This window comes from Delphinus delphis, chromosome 6 (genome assembly GCF_949987515.2).
Source record: "Delphinus delphis chromosome 6, mDelDel1.2, whole genome shotgun sequence".
NCBI lineage: Eukaryota > Metazoa > Chordata > Mammalia > Artiodactyla > Delphinidae > Delphinus > Delphinus delphis.
In genome coordinates, this window is record NC_082688.1 from 60,649,279 (window position 1) to 60,666,304 (window position 17,026).

Sequence of the window (17,026 nt, forward strand, 5' to 3'; positions counted from 1 at the left end):
AAAAACAGAGTCAGGACCCAAATAAACAAAATAAGAAACGAATGCAAAGAAATAACAACAAATACCACAGGGATAACAAAAATCATGAGAGAATATTGTGAATAGTTATATGACAACAAATTGAAGAATCTAGAAGAAATGGACAAATTTCTAGAAACATACAGCCTGCCAAGACTGAGTCAAGAAGAAACAGACATTTAAAAAAATATTTATTTATTTAAACTATTTTTTAAAAATTGAAGATAGTTAATTTACAATGCTGTGTTAGCTTCAGGTGTACAGCAAAGTGATTCAGTTATACACACATATATATACATATATATATTCTTTTTCAGATTCTTTCCCATTGTAGATTATTACAAGACATTGAATATAGTTCCTTCTGCTCTATAGTAGGTCCTTGCTTTTTATCTTTTTTATACATAGTAATAGGTATATGTTAATCCTATCCTCCTAATTTATCTCTCCCCCTGCCCTGCTATCCCCTGATAACCACCATAAGTTTGTTTTCTATGTTTGTGAGTGTATTTCTGTTTTGTAAATAAGTTCATTCATATCATTTTTTTTTTAGATTCCACATATAAATGACATCATATGGTATTTGTCCTTCCCTGTCTAACTTACTTCACTTAATATGATAATCTCTAGTTCCATCTATGTTACTGCAAATAAATTACCATATGATCCTGTAATCCCACTCCTGAGCATATATCCAAAGAAACAGACATTTTGAACAGACTGATCACTGTAAGTGAAATCGAATTTGTAAAGAAATCTCCCAGCAAACAAAATTCCAAGACCAGATGGCTTTGCCCGGGAATTCTACCAAATATATAAAGAAGAACTTATACATATCCTTCTCAAATTAATACAAAAAACTGAAGAGGAAGGAACACTCCCAAATTGATTCTGTGAGGTCACCATTCCCTGATACCAAAACCAGACAAAGATACTACAAAAACAAAAATACAGGACAATATTTTTGATGTATATAGATGCAAAAATCCTCAACAAAATGCTAGCAAACAGAATCCAACAATAGGGGCTTCCCTGGTGGCGCAGTGGTTGAGAGTCCGCCTGCCGATGCAGGGGACACGGGTTCGTGCCCCGGTCCGGGAAGATCCCACATGCCGCGGAGCAGCTGGGCGCGTGAGCCATGGCCGCTGAGCCTGCGCGTCAGGAGCCTGTGCTCCGCAACGGGAGAGGCCACAACAGTGAGAGGCCCACGTACCGAAAAAAAAAAAAAAATCAAACAGAATCCAACAATAAATAAAAAGGGTCATACACCATGATGAAAGTGGATCAGCCAACATAATACTCAACAAAGAAAAACTGAAATCCTTCCTGCTAAATTCAGGAAGAAGACAAGTATGCCCACTCTCACCTCTTCGATTTCACATAATAGTGGAAGTTCTAGCAATCAGACAAGAAAAAGAAATAAAAGGCATCCAAATTGGAAAGGAAGAGGTAAAACTAGTTGCATATGATATGATACTCTATATAGAGAACTCTAAAGTCTCCACCCAAAAAGTATTAGAGCTAATAAATAAATTCATCAAATTGCAGGATATAAGATTAATATACAGAAATCAGTTGCATTTCTATACACTAATAATGAAATGTCAGAAAGAGAAAAAATTTTTTTAAATCCCATTTAAAATTGCATCAAAGAAAATAAAGTTCCTATGAATATTAGGTTCCTCCTAACCAAGGAGGTGAAATACTTAACAATTTATCATTTCTATGACTATGAATATTAAGTCATCAAAGGTTGCTCACTACTGGATACATGATCACTTACATGTCATATATAGTTTCCTATATATCAGCTGTAACCTCAACCTTCTCACACACTCAGAAAACCGTTGTCTGAAAGAAGGTGATGGTGATATTACTGAAAAATTATATTCAAAATTATATTGTTATTTCTATTGTAAAAATTAGTTGATAATGAAATGTATTTGTTATTTATAACACAAAGAAAATTTAAAGATACCTCAAACAGCCCACATCAGTGATGCCCCTTAATACTTGAGAATAAATAACCGGGTAGATAGAGAACCAGACAACAAATATAAAGAATACAGAGGGAAATATGCCAACAGATATGATAAAGCTGTCAGAACTTACATAATTTAAAAAACTGGTGCCAAGAAAAGAATCACACTTAAATTATGCCTGCATATTGTTTCTGTCATGTCATTTTAGGTAGAAAGTACCTTTTCAGTTAATGGTATATAGATAATTATATCATGTGAATTTAGTTGTTCTTGACAATTTTTTTGTTGTTTTTTTAATAACTAGTTAAGATCTCTTTAAGGGTAATTAAGTAGAGAATCTGAACAAATATTCTGAATCAAAAAAAGTAACTGATATTTTGGTGTCAAGAGGAATTTTGATATTACGATTTAAGTGTCAAATTTTGGTGATCAGGTAAACAGTAAAAAAAAAAAAAAATCATACTTAAAGGGACTAATTCTGCCTTACTTATTTAATATGTAACATTTCAGGTGTGTTGCCAGGATAGATTGCGGAGCAATTTTATTATCCCTTTGCCTATCTTGGTCCTTTCACAGGAAACAAGATTTAATGACATACATCCCTTAACAGATCCTACTTCTTTCTGCATAGGACAATTACAATTTGAGGATTCATCTGTTGCAAAAATAACCTGGAGTTGCAAAAATAACCTGTTGAATATTTTTGAGTCATCTGGAAAAATTATTTGCCTGCAGAATCCAATTATCAGTATCAGGAGAGCTCATGTATTAGTAGGAGAGAAACTGTTTAACATTGCACTCAGCATTGTTGTTGCATTAGAAACTAAAGGGTAAATTAAAAAAATTTTATTATGATTAGTAGAAGGCTTATTGCATTCCATATTTCTGCAGAAAGAGTTTAAATGCAAGCACTGATGTTTAATAAGATGAGGGGGATTAACACGATAGACAATTACTATGAAAACATTGAAAATATTTTATCGTACTTTTAATAACTGTCCCTTTAAAGATATAGATCTCTCCTCATGATTCATGTACTTATTGTCTTTTGTCTCTAAAATCTAAATTTCTTAATAGAAAGCTTCAAAGAAATCAGTAAAGTTCAAACGAAACAAGTTAAAAATTATTAATTGTGACTCAGCATAAGCATTTCCTATTTCTAATGTCAAGATTTTGTTATATTACAAAAGGCTGCCCTTTAATCAATTTAACATTTTATTTAAAGGAACATGTGCACTGTGTATGTCATGCACTGTGCATTATGGATAAAAAGAAAAATAAGATGTAGTTTCTGCATTCAATAAGCTCAGCATGTAAGAAAACAACCTTGTAAAAATAATTCCAATACCGTACACTAAGTTAATGGAACGTCCCATAAATAAAACATGGAAAAAGTACTTCTGCTAGCTTAAGGTTCAAGTTTTCCTGGAGGGAGTAATGTTTGAATTGAGCCAAGATGGTTGACTTAAATAAGTAAAAGAGGGTGGAACTACAAACCCAAAGACAGTCTTACATTCTGATATAGCTTTAAGCCACACTTCCAGTTGCACCTAGGAGTAATCTAAAGCTAACATTTCGGATCTGATTTATGTTGGTACTGTGTAGAGAACGAAGTAGCAGGAACACTCATCAAGATATGAACTTATTTTTAACAGCAGGATACAATAATCAGGAAAGACATAATTATTATATTATTACTATTATCAGTCATTCATAGACTAATATATGTTTGTTTTTACTTTAACTTATACCAAGAGTGAGCAGGATTGTAAGAAAGTAACATTAAAATGAATAAACCTGGAACAACTTTCAGATAAGTTAAGAAGTTGTCAGAAGAATGCCTGAGAAAAGTTTTATAAACAATACAAGTCCTTTGGGCCTACATTCCAAGTTTGCCTTGTTCAAATCTGAATGGTCTTGAAGAAATAAAAGCCAAGGTCTGCACTGTAGGGAAGACCAATGTCCCTCTGACAACTCAAATACTACTTCAAAGCTCTGTTTTATTTAGAAATACTAGCAAAGAAGGCATGAATAGCAGGGTAAAAAGTAACTCATTGCCTCTTACTACAAAAAATTAATGGGGACCTGGCTTACAATGCACAGATATAGTTTCTGGCAGGTAGTGGCCCATTTCCTATGCAAATTTTAAAAGTAAGTAAAATATATCTTTTGGTGTCTTGGCTTCTCTTTGTTGTACTTTGTACTTTTGCTGTACTCTTTTGTGATAACATTAGTAAAAACAAATCTTAGATTTAGAGAGCCTCATTTTCCTGATCCGCAAACTTGCCATAAGTATTTCACGTGATTGACAGGAGAATTCAACACCTAAAACAATTCTTGGCCTAGAACATCACTGAAAATGATAATTTCCCTGTGTGTCCTATCATGGACCTTCTACCACCTTAGAAGCCTGGAAGCCTAACGCTATTTTTTTTCCTCTCCACTTACATTCATATAAAACTCATTCATACTATGGTGTAAATGACTAAATTACACCTTCCAACTGTAAGTGGAAGATTTTGTTTTAGCAAGACTCTTGTCTTGCCAAGCCAAACATGTAGCAGCTGAGTAGGAACTTCTAACATCAATATAATGGCAGAGGAGGGTGAGGAGACAGGAAGCACAGCAAATGCCCTGGTCTCTTTTTAATGTACATTAATTGTGCTTCTCGAACAGGTGGTTTGATTGTCTTAACTCAAAAATGTGTCATATCTATTTTGTATAAAGAATGCAGTACTCGAAGCCAGGTGGCTGGATTCTCAGAAAATCGAATGCTAAAACTGATTAAACTGAAGCAAAACAAAACAAAACTACTTCACAACTTTGTAAATACTAAATGCAACTATTATAGAAGGAGCCATATTAGCAATTGTGTCTGACATTGTCAAACACACAAATAAGGCTATGTACTTAACCTTCTTGTCATCATATTTGGATTTTTTATTAAAGGAAATTAGGATGCTATTCTTAACCATGCACAGCTGTCTGTACAGTGAGGTCTGGGCTCATTTAGGATTATGATCTCTGATTTTTCTTATTTAGCTTAGTGACAAATGGCTCATCAGTGCCCCATTCTGCACTACATACCTGCCTTTCCACAGAGTTCATTTTCTCTTACACCTCAGTTTTTCTGGCCTCTCTGATGTCTGTTTCAATGCATTGAATTTATATGTAATCATTAGCAAAAAAATAGAATATAATAACATAGTTATCAGAGGAGAACTACCAAATGCAACCTAGCATATTCACACCTTTCTTTTTTTCCCATTCCCAAGTAATACACACATGAGCATGACCATGTGCGTGTGCACACAAATATATAAGAATCACATTCTATCTTCAAAGCTTTGTCATCTGGCTCATATCAAATAAAGCAGATAAACCCATTATTCCATCTTATTACATCTGGTAGCAATAGTTCCAATTTAGGTGATTTTGTTTTAAGGAGTTGTGGAACAAAGTAACAAAATAAGGACTTTCACAGGAGGTTAGATTTAATTGTTTTTAAGCCTTTTGGTGGAAAATAATGCTATTTAGGATTCTAGCGCCCCTCCAAAAACCCACAGAATTTCAAAATAGTATTAATTTTCATTTTATTTCTACACTAGTAAGAATATAGGGTATAGGCACAAACCAATGATATTAAATTATGGTGGTTAAAGACATGAAACCATTAAAACAACTGTCTTAACTGTGAATTTCCCCCTCATTCTGGAACTGTCCTTAGGCAAAATCATGAAGTCTATCTTCAGAAATGCCCTCTGCATTCCAGGGCTTCTCTTTCCCAGCTCTGTTATCTGATCCCCCAAAGCAATCCCCTGGGGCAAAGGCTCTCAGCTTGAACTGATGACCCTCAGTTCTCTATGCCATGACATTTTCCCAGCTCTTCTCTAGATCAGAAGTTATCTATCCAGTGTCCAGTCATCTGTCTGCTTTCCAAAGGTAAAATAAATACATAAGTAAACACAAAAATAAATTATCTATGCTAAAAGTTAATGTTGACTTCCCCTTCATAATACCATTTTAACACAGTAAGTACATAAATAAAATGACAATCGTAGATATTTGAAAAAACATTTTAGGGGACCATTTATTCATCCACTATCCATCAACCACATCACATAGAAGGTTTTCTACCAATGTGAGTTAAAAAGAAAAGGGATCCAGGATGGGGCATCCTGGTACAGTGATGAAACACATGGATTTTAAAATCAGTTGGATTAGAAACCTCCAGTTGGGGAAAGTATATATAATTTGGGGGAATTTATTTAACTTTCTTAAGAGTCAGTAAATAGGAAAAATTAAGGCATCCATGCATAGGGTGGCCCTGAGCATTAAGTAAAACACTGCATTAGAAGTTCAATACACATTAACTACTAATATAATTATCACTGTAATTACAATTGTTTAAAAATAGGAATATGGGGCAAAAAATGGAAATTTCTAGAGGGCACACTATATGTCACACATTCTATTGGGCAATTCATAAATGTAGTACTGTTATATCTCAATTATTAGCCTTTTTCTGCATATTATTTTCTATCTGATCTATTATTGTTAATTTAAGGCACCTTTTAGTTGAATAAAACCATACACAAAGACTCAAAGCAACAGTTAAATATTTTTCAGGAGAAATAATTCAATGTATTTATTCTTAGCAATTTTTTTTTTTAATTTCTTGAAACTATGTTAGACTAGGGCAGGGGGAAACAAGAAGGGGAAATACCTAGAGAACAAGCCATGGAGGGAGCCAAATTCCTGATATGGAAAGAGGAATAAAGGTCACCTGTGGTGAGGCTCATGTATTATAGAGAGAATCAGCATCAAATTAATTTTGAGTGTGCACTTCCTGATGATAAATCATCTGTGAATAACCCACCATTTAACTGTCCTTCACCTCTGGAAGTCCAAAAACAGAGTCAGGTTTTATATACTTACTATGGGGATCAGGCTAAAGGATAAACTTCAATTTCCAATCAGCATAGCTATCAGTTACAAATATTCCATTAGCTGGGGACCTAGTATACACCCAACACTCATGTACATGTTATCTACTTTTATCTCCAGAATACTACTGTTAGGTTAACGAATACTAACCTAACTGTACAAGTGAATAACTGAGGCTTGGTTTTTCTCAATCTTAAGTATCTTACTCAATGTCACATATGTAGTATAGGTGGAATATAGACATGTGTCTAAAGGATTCCTTGATGTACTCAACATAAATCCTGCAGTACTGTTACTGTTTTTCCCCATAGAGGTAATGGTGACAGAGACCTCAGACATAAGAGAAGGAGGAACAAAAAGCAAGATTTTCAAACTCAGTAGGATAATGTTATACATTCATATTCTACAGACATAGAAAGGCAAATACTATACAATCTAACTTATATGTGGAATCTAAAATAGTCAAACTCATAGAAGCAGAGAGTAGAATAGTGGTTCCCAGAGGCCAGGGGTTGGAGGAGATGGGGAGATGTTGGTCAGAAGGTACAAAGTATCAGCTATTCAAAATCAACAAGTTCTGAAGAGCTATGTACAGCATGGTGAATATAGTTAACGATATTGTATGGTGTACTTGAAATTTGCTAAGAGGTGCATTCTCATCACACAAAAAGAAACAGAATATTAACTATTTGAAATGATGGCTATGATAATTAGCTTGATTGTGGTGATCATATTACATTGTATACATATATCAAAACAACAAGTTGTACACCTTAAATACATATGTTTTAATTTGTCAACTATACCTAAATAAAGCTGAAAAAAACACACCTCACGCTATAAATACATGGATATTTTAATTTAATATTTAGTATTTCTAAAGCAAAAAGGAGAGGAGACTACAGCAAAAGAAAAACAAAAATAAAAATGCAAGAGCTAGAAAGCACACTTGAAAAACTGAATCTTGAGACAACTATTTAAAAGCAAGAAAGCGTCCAGTTTGCACCACAGAATCCCCAAAGTAATCAGTAATTGGTGACATCAAGTATGGACAACAAGTATGCACGGGTAAAGATGACAATGGAGTCAGAAGGATTGTGGTACATCATTTTAAGAAGATCTCTACTTCCACTTTGTATAGACAGCTAAATCTCTATCTTAATCAGTTTGGGATGCTAAAAAAAATACCACAATGCGTGGCTTATAAACAAGAGAATTTTATTTCTCACAGTTCTAGAGGATGAGAAGTCCAAGATTAAGGCACTGACAAATTCAGTGTCTGGTGAGAGCCCACTGCTTCGTTCATAAATGGCCATCTCTTTGCTGTGTCCTCACATGGTGAAAGGAGAAGGGAGCTCTCTGGGGTCTCTTTTATTTTTTTTAATTTAAATTTTTTTTTTGGCTAAGCTCTTGTTAAAGCCTTTTTTTTTTTAAATTGGGGTATAGTTGGTTTACAATGTTGTGTAAGTTTCTACTGTACAGCAAAGTGGAGTTCCCTATGCTATACAGAAGGTTCTCATTAGTTATCTATTTTATACGTATTAGTGTATACATGTCAATCCCAATCTCCCAATTCATCCCCCCCACCTCCACCCCCTGCTTTCCCCACTTGATGTCCATACATGTGTTCTGTACATATGTCTCTCTATTTCTCCCTTGCAAACCGGCTCATCTGTACCATTTTTCTAGATTCCACATATATGCGTTAATATACGATATTTGTTTTTCTCTTTCTGATTTACTTCACTCTGCATGACCGTCTCTAGGTCCATCCACGTCTATACAAATGACCCAATTTCGTTCCTTTTTATGGCAGAGTAATATTCCATTGCATATATGTACCACATCTCCTTTATCCATTCATCTGACAATGGGTATTTAGGTTGCTTACATGACCTGGCTATTGTACATAGTGCTGCAATGAACATTGGGGTGCATGTGTCTTTTTGAATTATGGTTATCTCTGGATAAACTCCATACTGTTCTCCATAGTGGCTGTATCAATTTACATTCCCACCAACAGTGCAAGAGGGTTCCCTTTTCTCCACACCATCTGCAGCATTTGCTGTTTGTAGATTTTCTGATGATACCCATTCTAACTGGTGTGAGGTGATACCTCACTGAAGTTTTGATTTGCATGTCTCTAATAATTAGTGATATTGAGCAGCTTTTCATGTGCCTCTTGGCCATTTGCATGTCTTTTTCAGAGAAATGTTTATTTAGGTCTTCTGCCCATTTTTGGATAGGATTGTTTGTTTTCTTGATACTGAGCTGCATGAGCTGTTTATATATTTTGTAGATTAATCCTTTGTCCATTGATGCATTTGCAAATATCTTCTCCCATGATGAGGGTTGTCTTTTCATCTTGTTTATAGTTTCCTTTGCTGTGCAAAAGCTTTGAAGTTTCATTAGGTCCCATTTGTTTATTTTTGTTTTTATTTCCATTACTCTAGGAGGTGGGTCAAAAATTACCTTGCTGTGATTTATGTCAAAAAGTGTTCTCCTATGTTTTCCTCTAAGAGTTTTATACTGTCTCGTCTTACATTTAAGTCTTTAATCCATTTTGAGTTTATTTTTGTGTATGGTGTTAGGGAGTGTTCTAATTTCATTCTTTTACATGTAGCTGTCCAGTTTTCCCAGCACAATTATTGAAGACTGTCTTTTCTCCATTGTACATCCTTACCTCCTTTGCCATAGGTCAGGTGACCATAGGTGTGTGGGTTTATCTCTGGGATTTGTACCCTGTTGCACTGATCTATATTTCTATAGATTTTTTATAGAAAAAAAATTTTTTTTTTTTGTGCCAGTACCTTATTGTCCTGATTACTGCAACTTTGTAGTATAGTCTGAAGTCAAGGAGTCTGATTCCTCCAGCTCCATTTTTTTCCCTCAAGATTGCTTTGGAATTCGGGGCCCTTTGTGTCTCCATAGAAATTTTAAGATATTTTGTTCTAGTTCTGTAAAAAATGCCACTGGTAATTTGTTAGGGATTTCATTGACTCTGTAGATTGCTTTGGGTAGTATAGTCATTTTCACAATATTGATTCTTCCAATCCAAGAACATGGTATATCTCTCCATCTGTTTGTGTAATCTTTGATTTCCTTCATCAGTGTCTTATAGTTTTCTGAGTACAGGTCTTTTACCTCCTTAGGTAGGTTTACTCCTAGGTATTTTATCCTTTTTGTTGCAGTGGTGAATGGGATTGTTTCCTTAATTTGTCTTTCTGTTCTTTCATTGTTAGTGTATAGGAATGCAAGAGATTTCTGTGCATTAATTTTGTATCCTGCAACTTTACCAAATTCATTGATTAGATCTAGTAGTTTTCTGGTGACATCTTTAGGATTTTCTATGTATTGTATCATGTCATCAGCAAACAAGGACAGTTTTACTTCTTTTCCAATTTGTATTCCTTTTATATCTTTTTCTTCTCTGCTATGGCTAGGACTTCCAAAAGTATGTTGAATAAGGGTGGTGAGAGTGGACATCCTTGTCTTATTCCTGATCTTAGAGGAAATGCTTTCAGTTTTTCACCATTGAGAATGTTTGCTGTGGGTTTGTCGTATATGCCCTTTATTACATTGAGGTAGTTTCCCTCAATGCCCACTTTCTGGAGAGTTTTTATCATAAATTTGTGTTGAATTTTGTCAGAAGCCTTTTCTGCATCTATTGACATGGTCATAAGGGTTTTGTTCTTCAATTTGTTAATATGGTTTATCACATTGACTGATTTGCATATACTGAAGAATCCTTGCATCCCTGGGATACATCCCACTTGATCATGGTATGATCCTTTTCATGTGTTGTTGGATTCTGTTTGCTAGTGTTTTGTTGAGGATTTTTGCATCTATATTTATCAGTGATATTGGTCTGTAATTTTCTTTTCTTGTGATATCTTTGTCTGGTTTTGGTATCAGGGTGATGGAGCCCTCAAAGAATGAGTTTGGGAGCGTTCCTTCCTCTGTCATTTTCTGGAGGAGTTTGAGAAGGATAGGTGTTAACTCTTCTCTAAATGTTTGACAGAATTAGCCTGTGAAGCCATCTGGTCCTGGACTTCTGTTTATTGGAAGATTTTTAATCACAGTTTCAATTTCATTACTTGTGATTTGTTTGTTCATATTTTCTAATTCTTCCTGGTTCAGTCTTGGAAGGTTATACCTTTCTAAGAATTTGTCCATTTCTTCCAAGTTGTCCATTTTATTGGCATATACTTGCTTGTAGTAGTCTCTTATGATGCTCTGTATTTCTGTGGTGTCCTTTGTAACTTCTTTTTCATTTCTATTTTTATTGGTTTGATTCCTCTCCATCATTTTCTTGATGAGTCTGGCTAATGGTTTATTAATTTTATCTTCCCAAAGAAGATAGTTTTATTGATTTTTGCTATCATTTCCTTAATTTCTTTTTCATTTATTTCTGATCCGATCTTTAGGATTTCTTTCCTTCTACTAACTTTGGGTTATTTTTGTTCTTCGGTCTCTAGTTCCTTTAGGTGTAAGGTTAGATTGTTTATTTGAGATTTTTTGTGTTTCTTGAGGTAGGATTGTATTGCTATAAACTTCCCTCTAAGAACTGCTTTGGCTGCATCCCATAGGTTTTGGGTCATCGTGTTTTCATTGTCATTTGTTTCTAGGTATTTTTTGATTTCCTCTTTGATTTCTTCAGTGATCTCTTGGTTATTTAGTAGCATATTGTTTAGCCTCCATGTGTTTGTGTTTTTTACAGCATTTTTTCCTGTAATTTATTTCTAGTCTAATGGCATTGTGGTCGGAAAAGATACTTGATATGATTTCAATTTTCTTAAATTTACTGCGGCTTGGTTTGTGACTCAAGATATGATCTATCCTGGAGAATGTTCCATGTGCACTTGAGAAAAAAGCACAATCTCCTGTTTTCGGATGGAATGTCCTATAAATATCAGTTAAATCTATCTGGTCTATTGTGTCATTTAAACCTTGTGTTTCCGTATTAATTTACTGTCTGGATGATGTTTTCATTGGTGTAAATGAGGTGTTAAAGTGTCCCACTATTATTGTGTTACTGTCAATTTCCCCTTTTATATCTGTTAGTGTTTGCCTTATGTATTGAGGTGTTCCTTTGTTGGGTGTATAGATATTTATAATTGTTATAACTTCTTCTTGGATTGATCCCTTGATCAAGGTAGTGTCCTTCCTTGTCTCTTGTAACATTCTTTATTTTAAAGTCTATTTTATCTGACATGAGTATTGCTACTCCAACTTTCTTTTGATTTCGATTTGCGTGGAATATCTTTTTCCATCCCCTCACTTTCAGTCTGTATGTCTCCCTAGGTCTGATGTGGGTCTCTTATAGACAGCATATATACAGGTCTTGTTTTTGTATCCACTGAGCCAGTCTATGCCTTTTGATTGGAGCATTTAATCCATTCAAATTTAAGGTACTTATTGATATGTATATTCCTATTACCATTTTCTCAATTGTTTTGGGTTTGTTTTTCTAGGTCCTCTTCTTCTCTTGTGTTTCCTGCTTAGAGAAGTTCCTTTAGCATTTGTTGTAGAGCTGGTTTGGTGGTGCTGAATCCTCTTAGCTTTTGCTTGTCTGTAAAGCTTTCAATTTCTCTGTCAAGTCTGAATGAGATATTTGCTTTTTAGAGTAATCTTGGTTGTAGGTTCTTCCCTTTTATCACTTTAAATATATTGTGCCACTCCCTTCTGGCTTGCAGAGTTTCTGCTGAGAAATCAGCTGTTAATCTTATGGGAGTTCCCTTGTATGTTATTTTCTTTTCTCCTTGTTGCTTTTAATAATTTTTCTTTGTCTTTAATTTTTGTCAATTTGATTACTGTGTGTCTTGGTGTGTTTCTTCTTGGGTTTATCCTGCCTGGGACTCTCTGTGCTTCCTGGACTTGGGTGGCTATTTACTTTCCCATGTTAGGGAAGTTTTCGTGAATAATCTCTTCATACAATTTTTTGGGTCCTTTGACTCTTCTCCTTCTGGGACCCCTATAATGCAAACGTTGGTGCATTTTATGTTGTCTCAGAGGTCTCTTAGGCTGTCTTCATTTCTCTTCCTTCTTTTTTCTTTATTCTGTTCCGCAGCAGTGAATGCCATCATTCTGGCTTCCAGGTCACTTATCCATTCTTCTGCCTCAATTATTCTGCTATTGATTCCTTCTAGTGTATTTTTCATTTCAGTAATTTTATTGTTCACCTCTGTTTTTTTGTTTTTAATTCTTCTTGGTCTTCGTTAAACATTTCTTGCATCTTCTCGATCTTTGCCTCCATTCTTTTTCCGAGGTCCTGGATCATCTTCACTATCATTATTCTGAATTCTTTTTCTAGAAATGTTGCTTATCTCCACTTCATTTAGTTGTTTTTCTGGTGTTTTACCTTGTTCCTTCATCTGGGACATAGTCCTCTGCCTTTTCATTTTGTCTATCTTTCTGTATTGTGGTTTTCATTCCATGGGCTGGAGAACTGTAGTTCTTATTTTTTCTGCTATCTGCCTTCTGGTGGATGAGGCTATCTAAGAGGCTTGTGCAAGCTTCCTGTTAGGAGGGACTGGTGGTGGGTATACATGGGTGTTGCTCTGGTGGGCAGAGCTCAGTAAAACTTTAATCTGCTTGTCTGCTGATGGGCGGGGCTGTGTTCTCCCCCAGTTGGTTGTTTGGCCTGAGGCAACCCAGCACTGGAGGCTACAGCCTCTATGGTGGGGCTGACGGTGACTGACTCTGGGAGGTCCCATGCCAGTGAATACTTCCCAGAACCTCTTTTGCCACACCAGTTAGAATGGACATCATCAACAAACAACAAATGCTGGAGAGTGTGCAGAGAAAAGGGAACCCTCTTGCACTGTTGGTTGGAATGTAAAATAGAATTACCATATGATCTAGCAATCCCACTACTGGGCATATACCCAGAGAAAATCATAATTCAAAAAGACACATGCACCTCAATGTTCACTGCAGCACTACTTACAACAGCCAGGTCATGGAAGCAACCTAAATGCCCACAGACAGATGAATGGATAAAGAAGATGTGGTACATGTATACAATGGAATATTACTCAGCCATAAAAAGGAACGAAATTGAGTCCTTTGTTGAGACGTGGATGGATCTAGAGACTGTCATACAGAGTGAAGTGAGTCAGAAAGAGAAGAACAAATATCGTATATCAACGCATGTACGTGGAACCTAGAGAAATGGTACAGATGAACCAGTTTGCAGGGCAGAAGGTAAGACACAGATGTAGAGAAGAAACATATGAACACCAAGGAGGGGTAACCACAGTGGGGTGGGGATGGTGGTGTGCTGAATTGGGCGAGTGGGACTTACATGTATACACTGATGTGTATAAAATTGATTAATAATAAGAACCTGCAGCATAAAAAAACAAAAACAAAAAAATTGAAATAAAAAAAAAGTTACATGTAATGTCCTATCTATTATACTGTCATAGAGGTTCAAATGGATCTTTAATATATTAATTAAAGAAATTAAATTAATATTATCAATTTAGTTAGTATGTAATTTATGTATGTTGTAAACATTATTTGGTATATGCACAATGCATCCAAGCTATGATAAAGATGTTTGTCAACAGGAAAACTGATAAATAAGTTATGCTCTATTCATACAAAGGAATATTATGCAGGGTTTAAAATGAATGACTAACATATTTTTCATCAAGAAGCATAAATCTGAAAAACATACTATTAAGCAAATAAAGTAAGGTTAATAATTGTTTTTAAAAGTGATATTTAAGAAATTCAGGAAATACAATTATAAATTGTAATAAATATAAAATTCAAAAAAAAAGCCATCAGCATACAATATTTGGTTTAAATCAGAAAAATTTTCAGAAATTGGTAGTAAGAAATATGCTAGTAAAAAGTTAAAAGACAACATCAAAATATTTGCAACCAGTATCACATCCAAAGGTTTGACATCAATATTTACCCACAGGACAGAAGAATAATTTTAAAAAGATTGCTAATATCAGAGTTGGATGAGGAAGTGCCAAAACAGGTATTATACTGCCTGATGGCAGGAATATAAGTTCCATCAGGAATTCCTGATGGCAGGAATATAAGTTCTATTTTAGAAAGATTATTTGATTTAGAATTTTAGGTTCCATACCTAAGGCATACCTGCAAGGATAAACAGAAACTTTGACAGTTTTGCCTCTGGGAAGAGAATATAGGTGGCTGAAGGATGGTAGAGGAAGAAGAATTTGCTTTTATTATATACCCTTTTGTACCTTTTATTTTTTTAATAAAATTTTATTGGAGTATAGTTGCTTTACAATGTTCTGTTAGTTTCTGCTCTACAGCAAAATGAACCAGTTATACATATACATATATCCCCTTTTTTAAATTTTTATTATTTATCTATTTATTTATTTTTGCGGTACTAGGGCCTCTCACTGCTGTGGCCTCTCCCATTGCGGAGCATAGGCTCTGGACGCGCAGGCTCAGTGGCCATGGCTCACGGGCCTAGCCGCTCTGCGGCATGTGGGATCTTCCTGGACCGGGGCAAGAACCCGTGTCCCCTGCATCAGCAGGCGGACTCTCAACCACTGCGCCACCAGGGAAGCCCCCCCTTTTCTTAGATTGTCTTCCCATTTAGGTCACCACAGAGCTCTGAGTAGAGTTCCCTGTGCTATACAGTAGGTTCTCATTAGTTATCTATTTTATACACAGCAGTGCACCTTTTAAAATGTATACTAATTATACATATAGTCTACTTTCAAAGAGGAAAATATTAAAATGAAAGAAATAAATGTGTATATTCCTCTATTTTATGCTATTACATAGTTGAAAATATAAACATTAAATAAATGATTTTACAATATTACTTCTCAGGCAAAAATTATAAAGTTGGCATACAAATGTCTGCAGGTTTGAGTAATATAGGAATAATCTATAACAGCCTAATCTGACACTTCCCTTCCTTGAAATTGCAGTGATTTTACTTTAAAGAATGAAATATGGAGTCTTGCCTTTTAATGAGGTCTCAGAATCTAGTAAGCATTTGGAAAGGTTTGTTTCTATTTTTGTTTTTCCCATTAAGGGGGCTTCCTCAATTAACTCCCTAAATCAAGTGCATCACAGCATTTCTGTGTATTTTGAAAGGGTTTTATATAGTTATTTTTATGTATGAAGAGTTATACATATGATTTGACATATGCTTCTTAATAATACTGAGAGGCAAACAGAGGCTCACTTTACAGCTGATGTCTGATTCTCAGAGAGGGCAAATTACTTGTTCAAGGCCAAGATTAAGCAGCAAATTGAAATTTAAACTTAGGCTTTCTAAATTAGCCAACTTTCCACCTCCTGGTCTTACCTCACATCTTATATTGTGGGTTCACCCTATTAAGTTTATTCTGCTGCACCAGTGAATGGATCTTAGCCAGATTATTTAATGTCTTTAATTCAGTTACATCTTCTGTAGATAATTAGTTACATGAGTATCATTTATGTGGATGAGAGTATAACTCCAAAGTCCTGTTTTGAAGATTACCTGAGAAAGTAAAAAATTTTGACTTACATATGAGATACAGTAAGCACAATATAAATGTTAACTCTTAGTAGTATTGATATTTTGTTATTTTTCAATGTTGTTCATAGTTTGCTTCTATTACTGTTTTGTTTTAGAATGCAATGCTTCAAGAAAAAGAATCTTGCCCCTTTAACATGTATAATGTATTTAATATTAATACTTAATATTATTAATTTCATACAATAATTTTGTAAGAACTGATCCCAAGGAAATGGAGATTTGCAATTTGACCAATAAAAAATTCAAAATAGTAGTTTTAAGGAAGCTTAGTGAGCTACAAGAAAACACAAAAACAATTCAACAAAAGTACAAAACAATGCATACATAAATGAAAAGTTTAACAGCAGAGTGTATCAAGCAGAAGAGAGAATATATGAAGCAGATGTCAGATCTTTTGAAATTATCCAGTCAGAGGAGAATAAAATTATCCTTTCAATGTTAGAATAAAAACAGTGAAGAAAGCCTGCATGAATTATGGCATATCAATAAAAGAAACAACATATGCACTATTGGAGTCCCAGAAGAAGAAGAAAGGCAGGCAGAC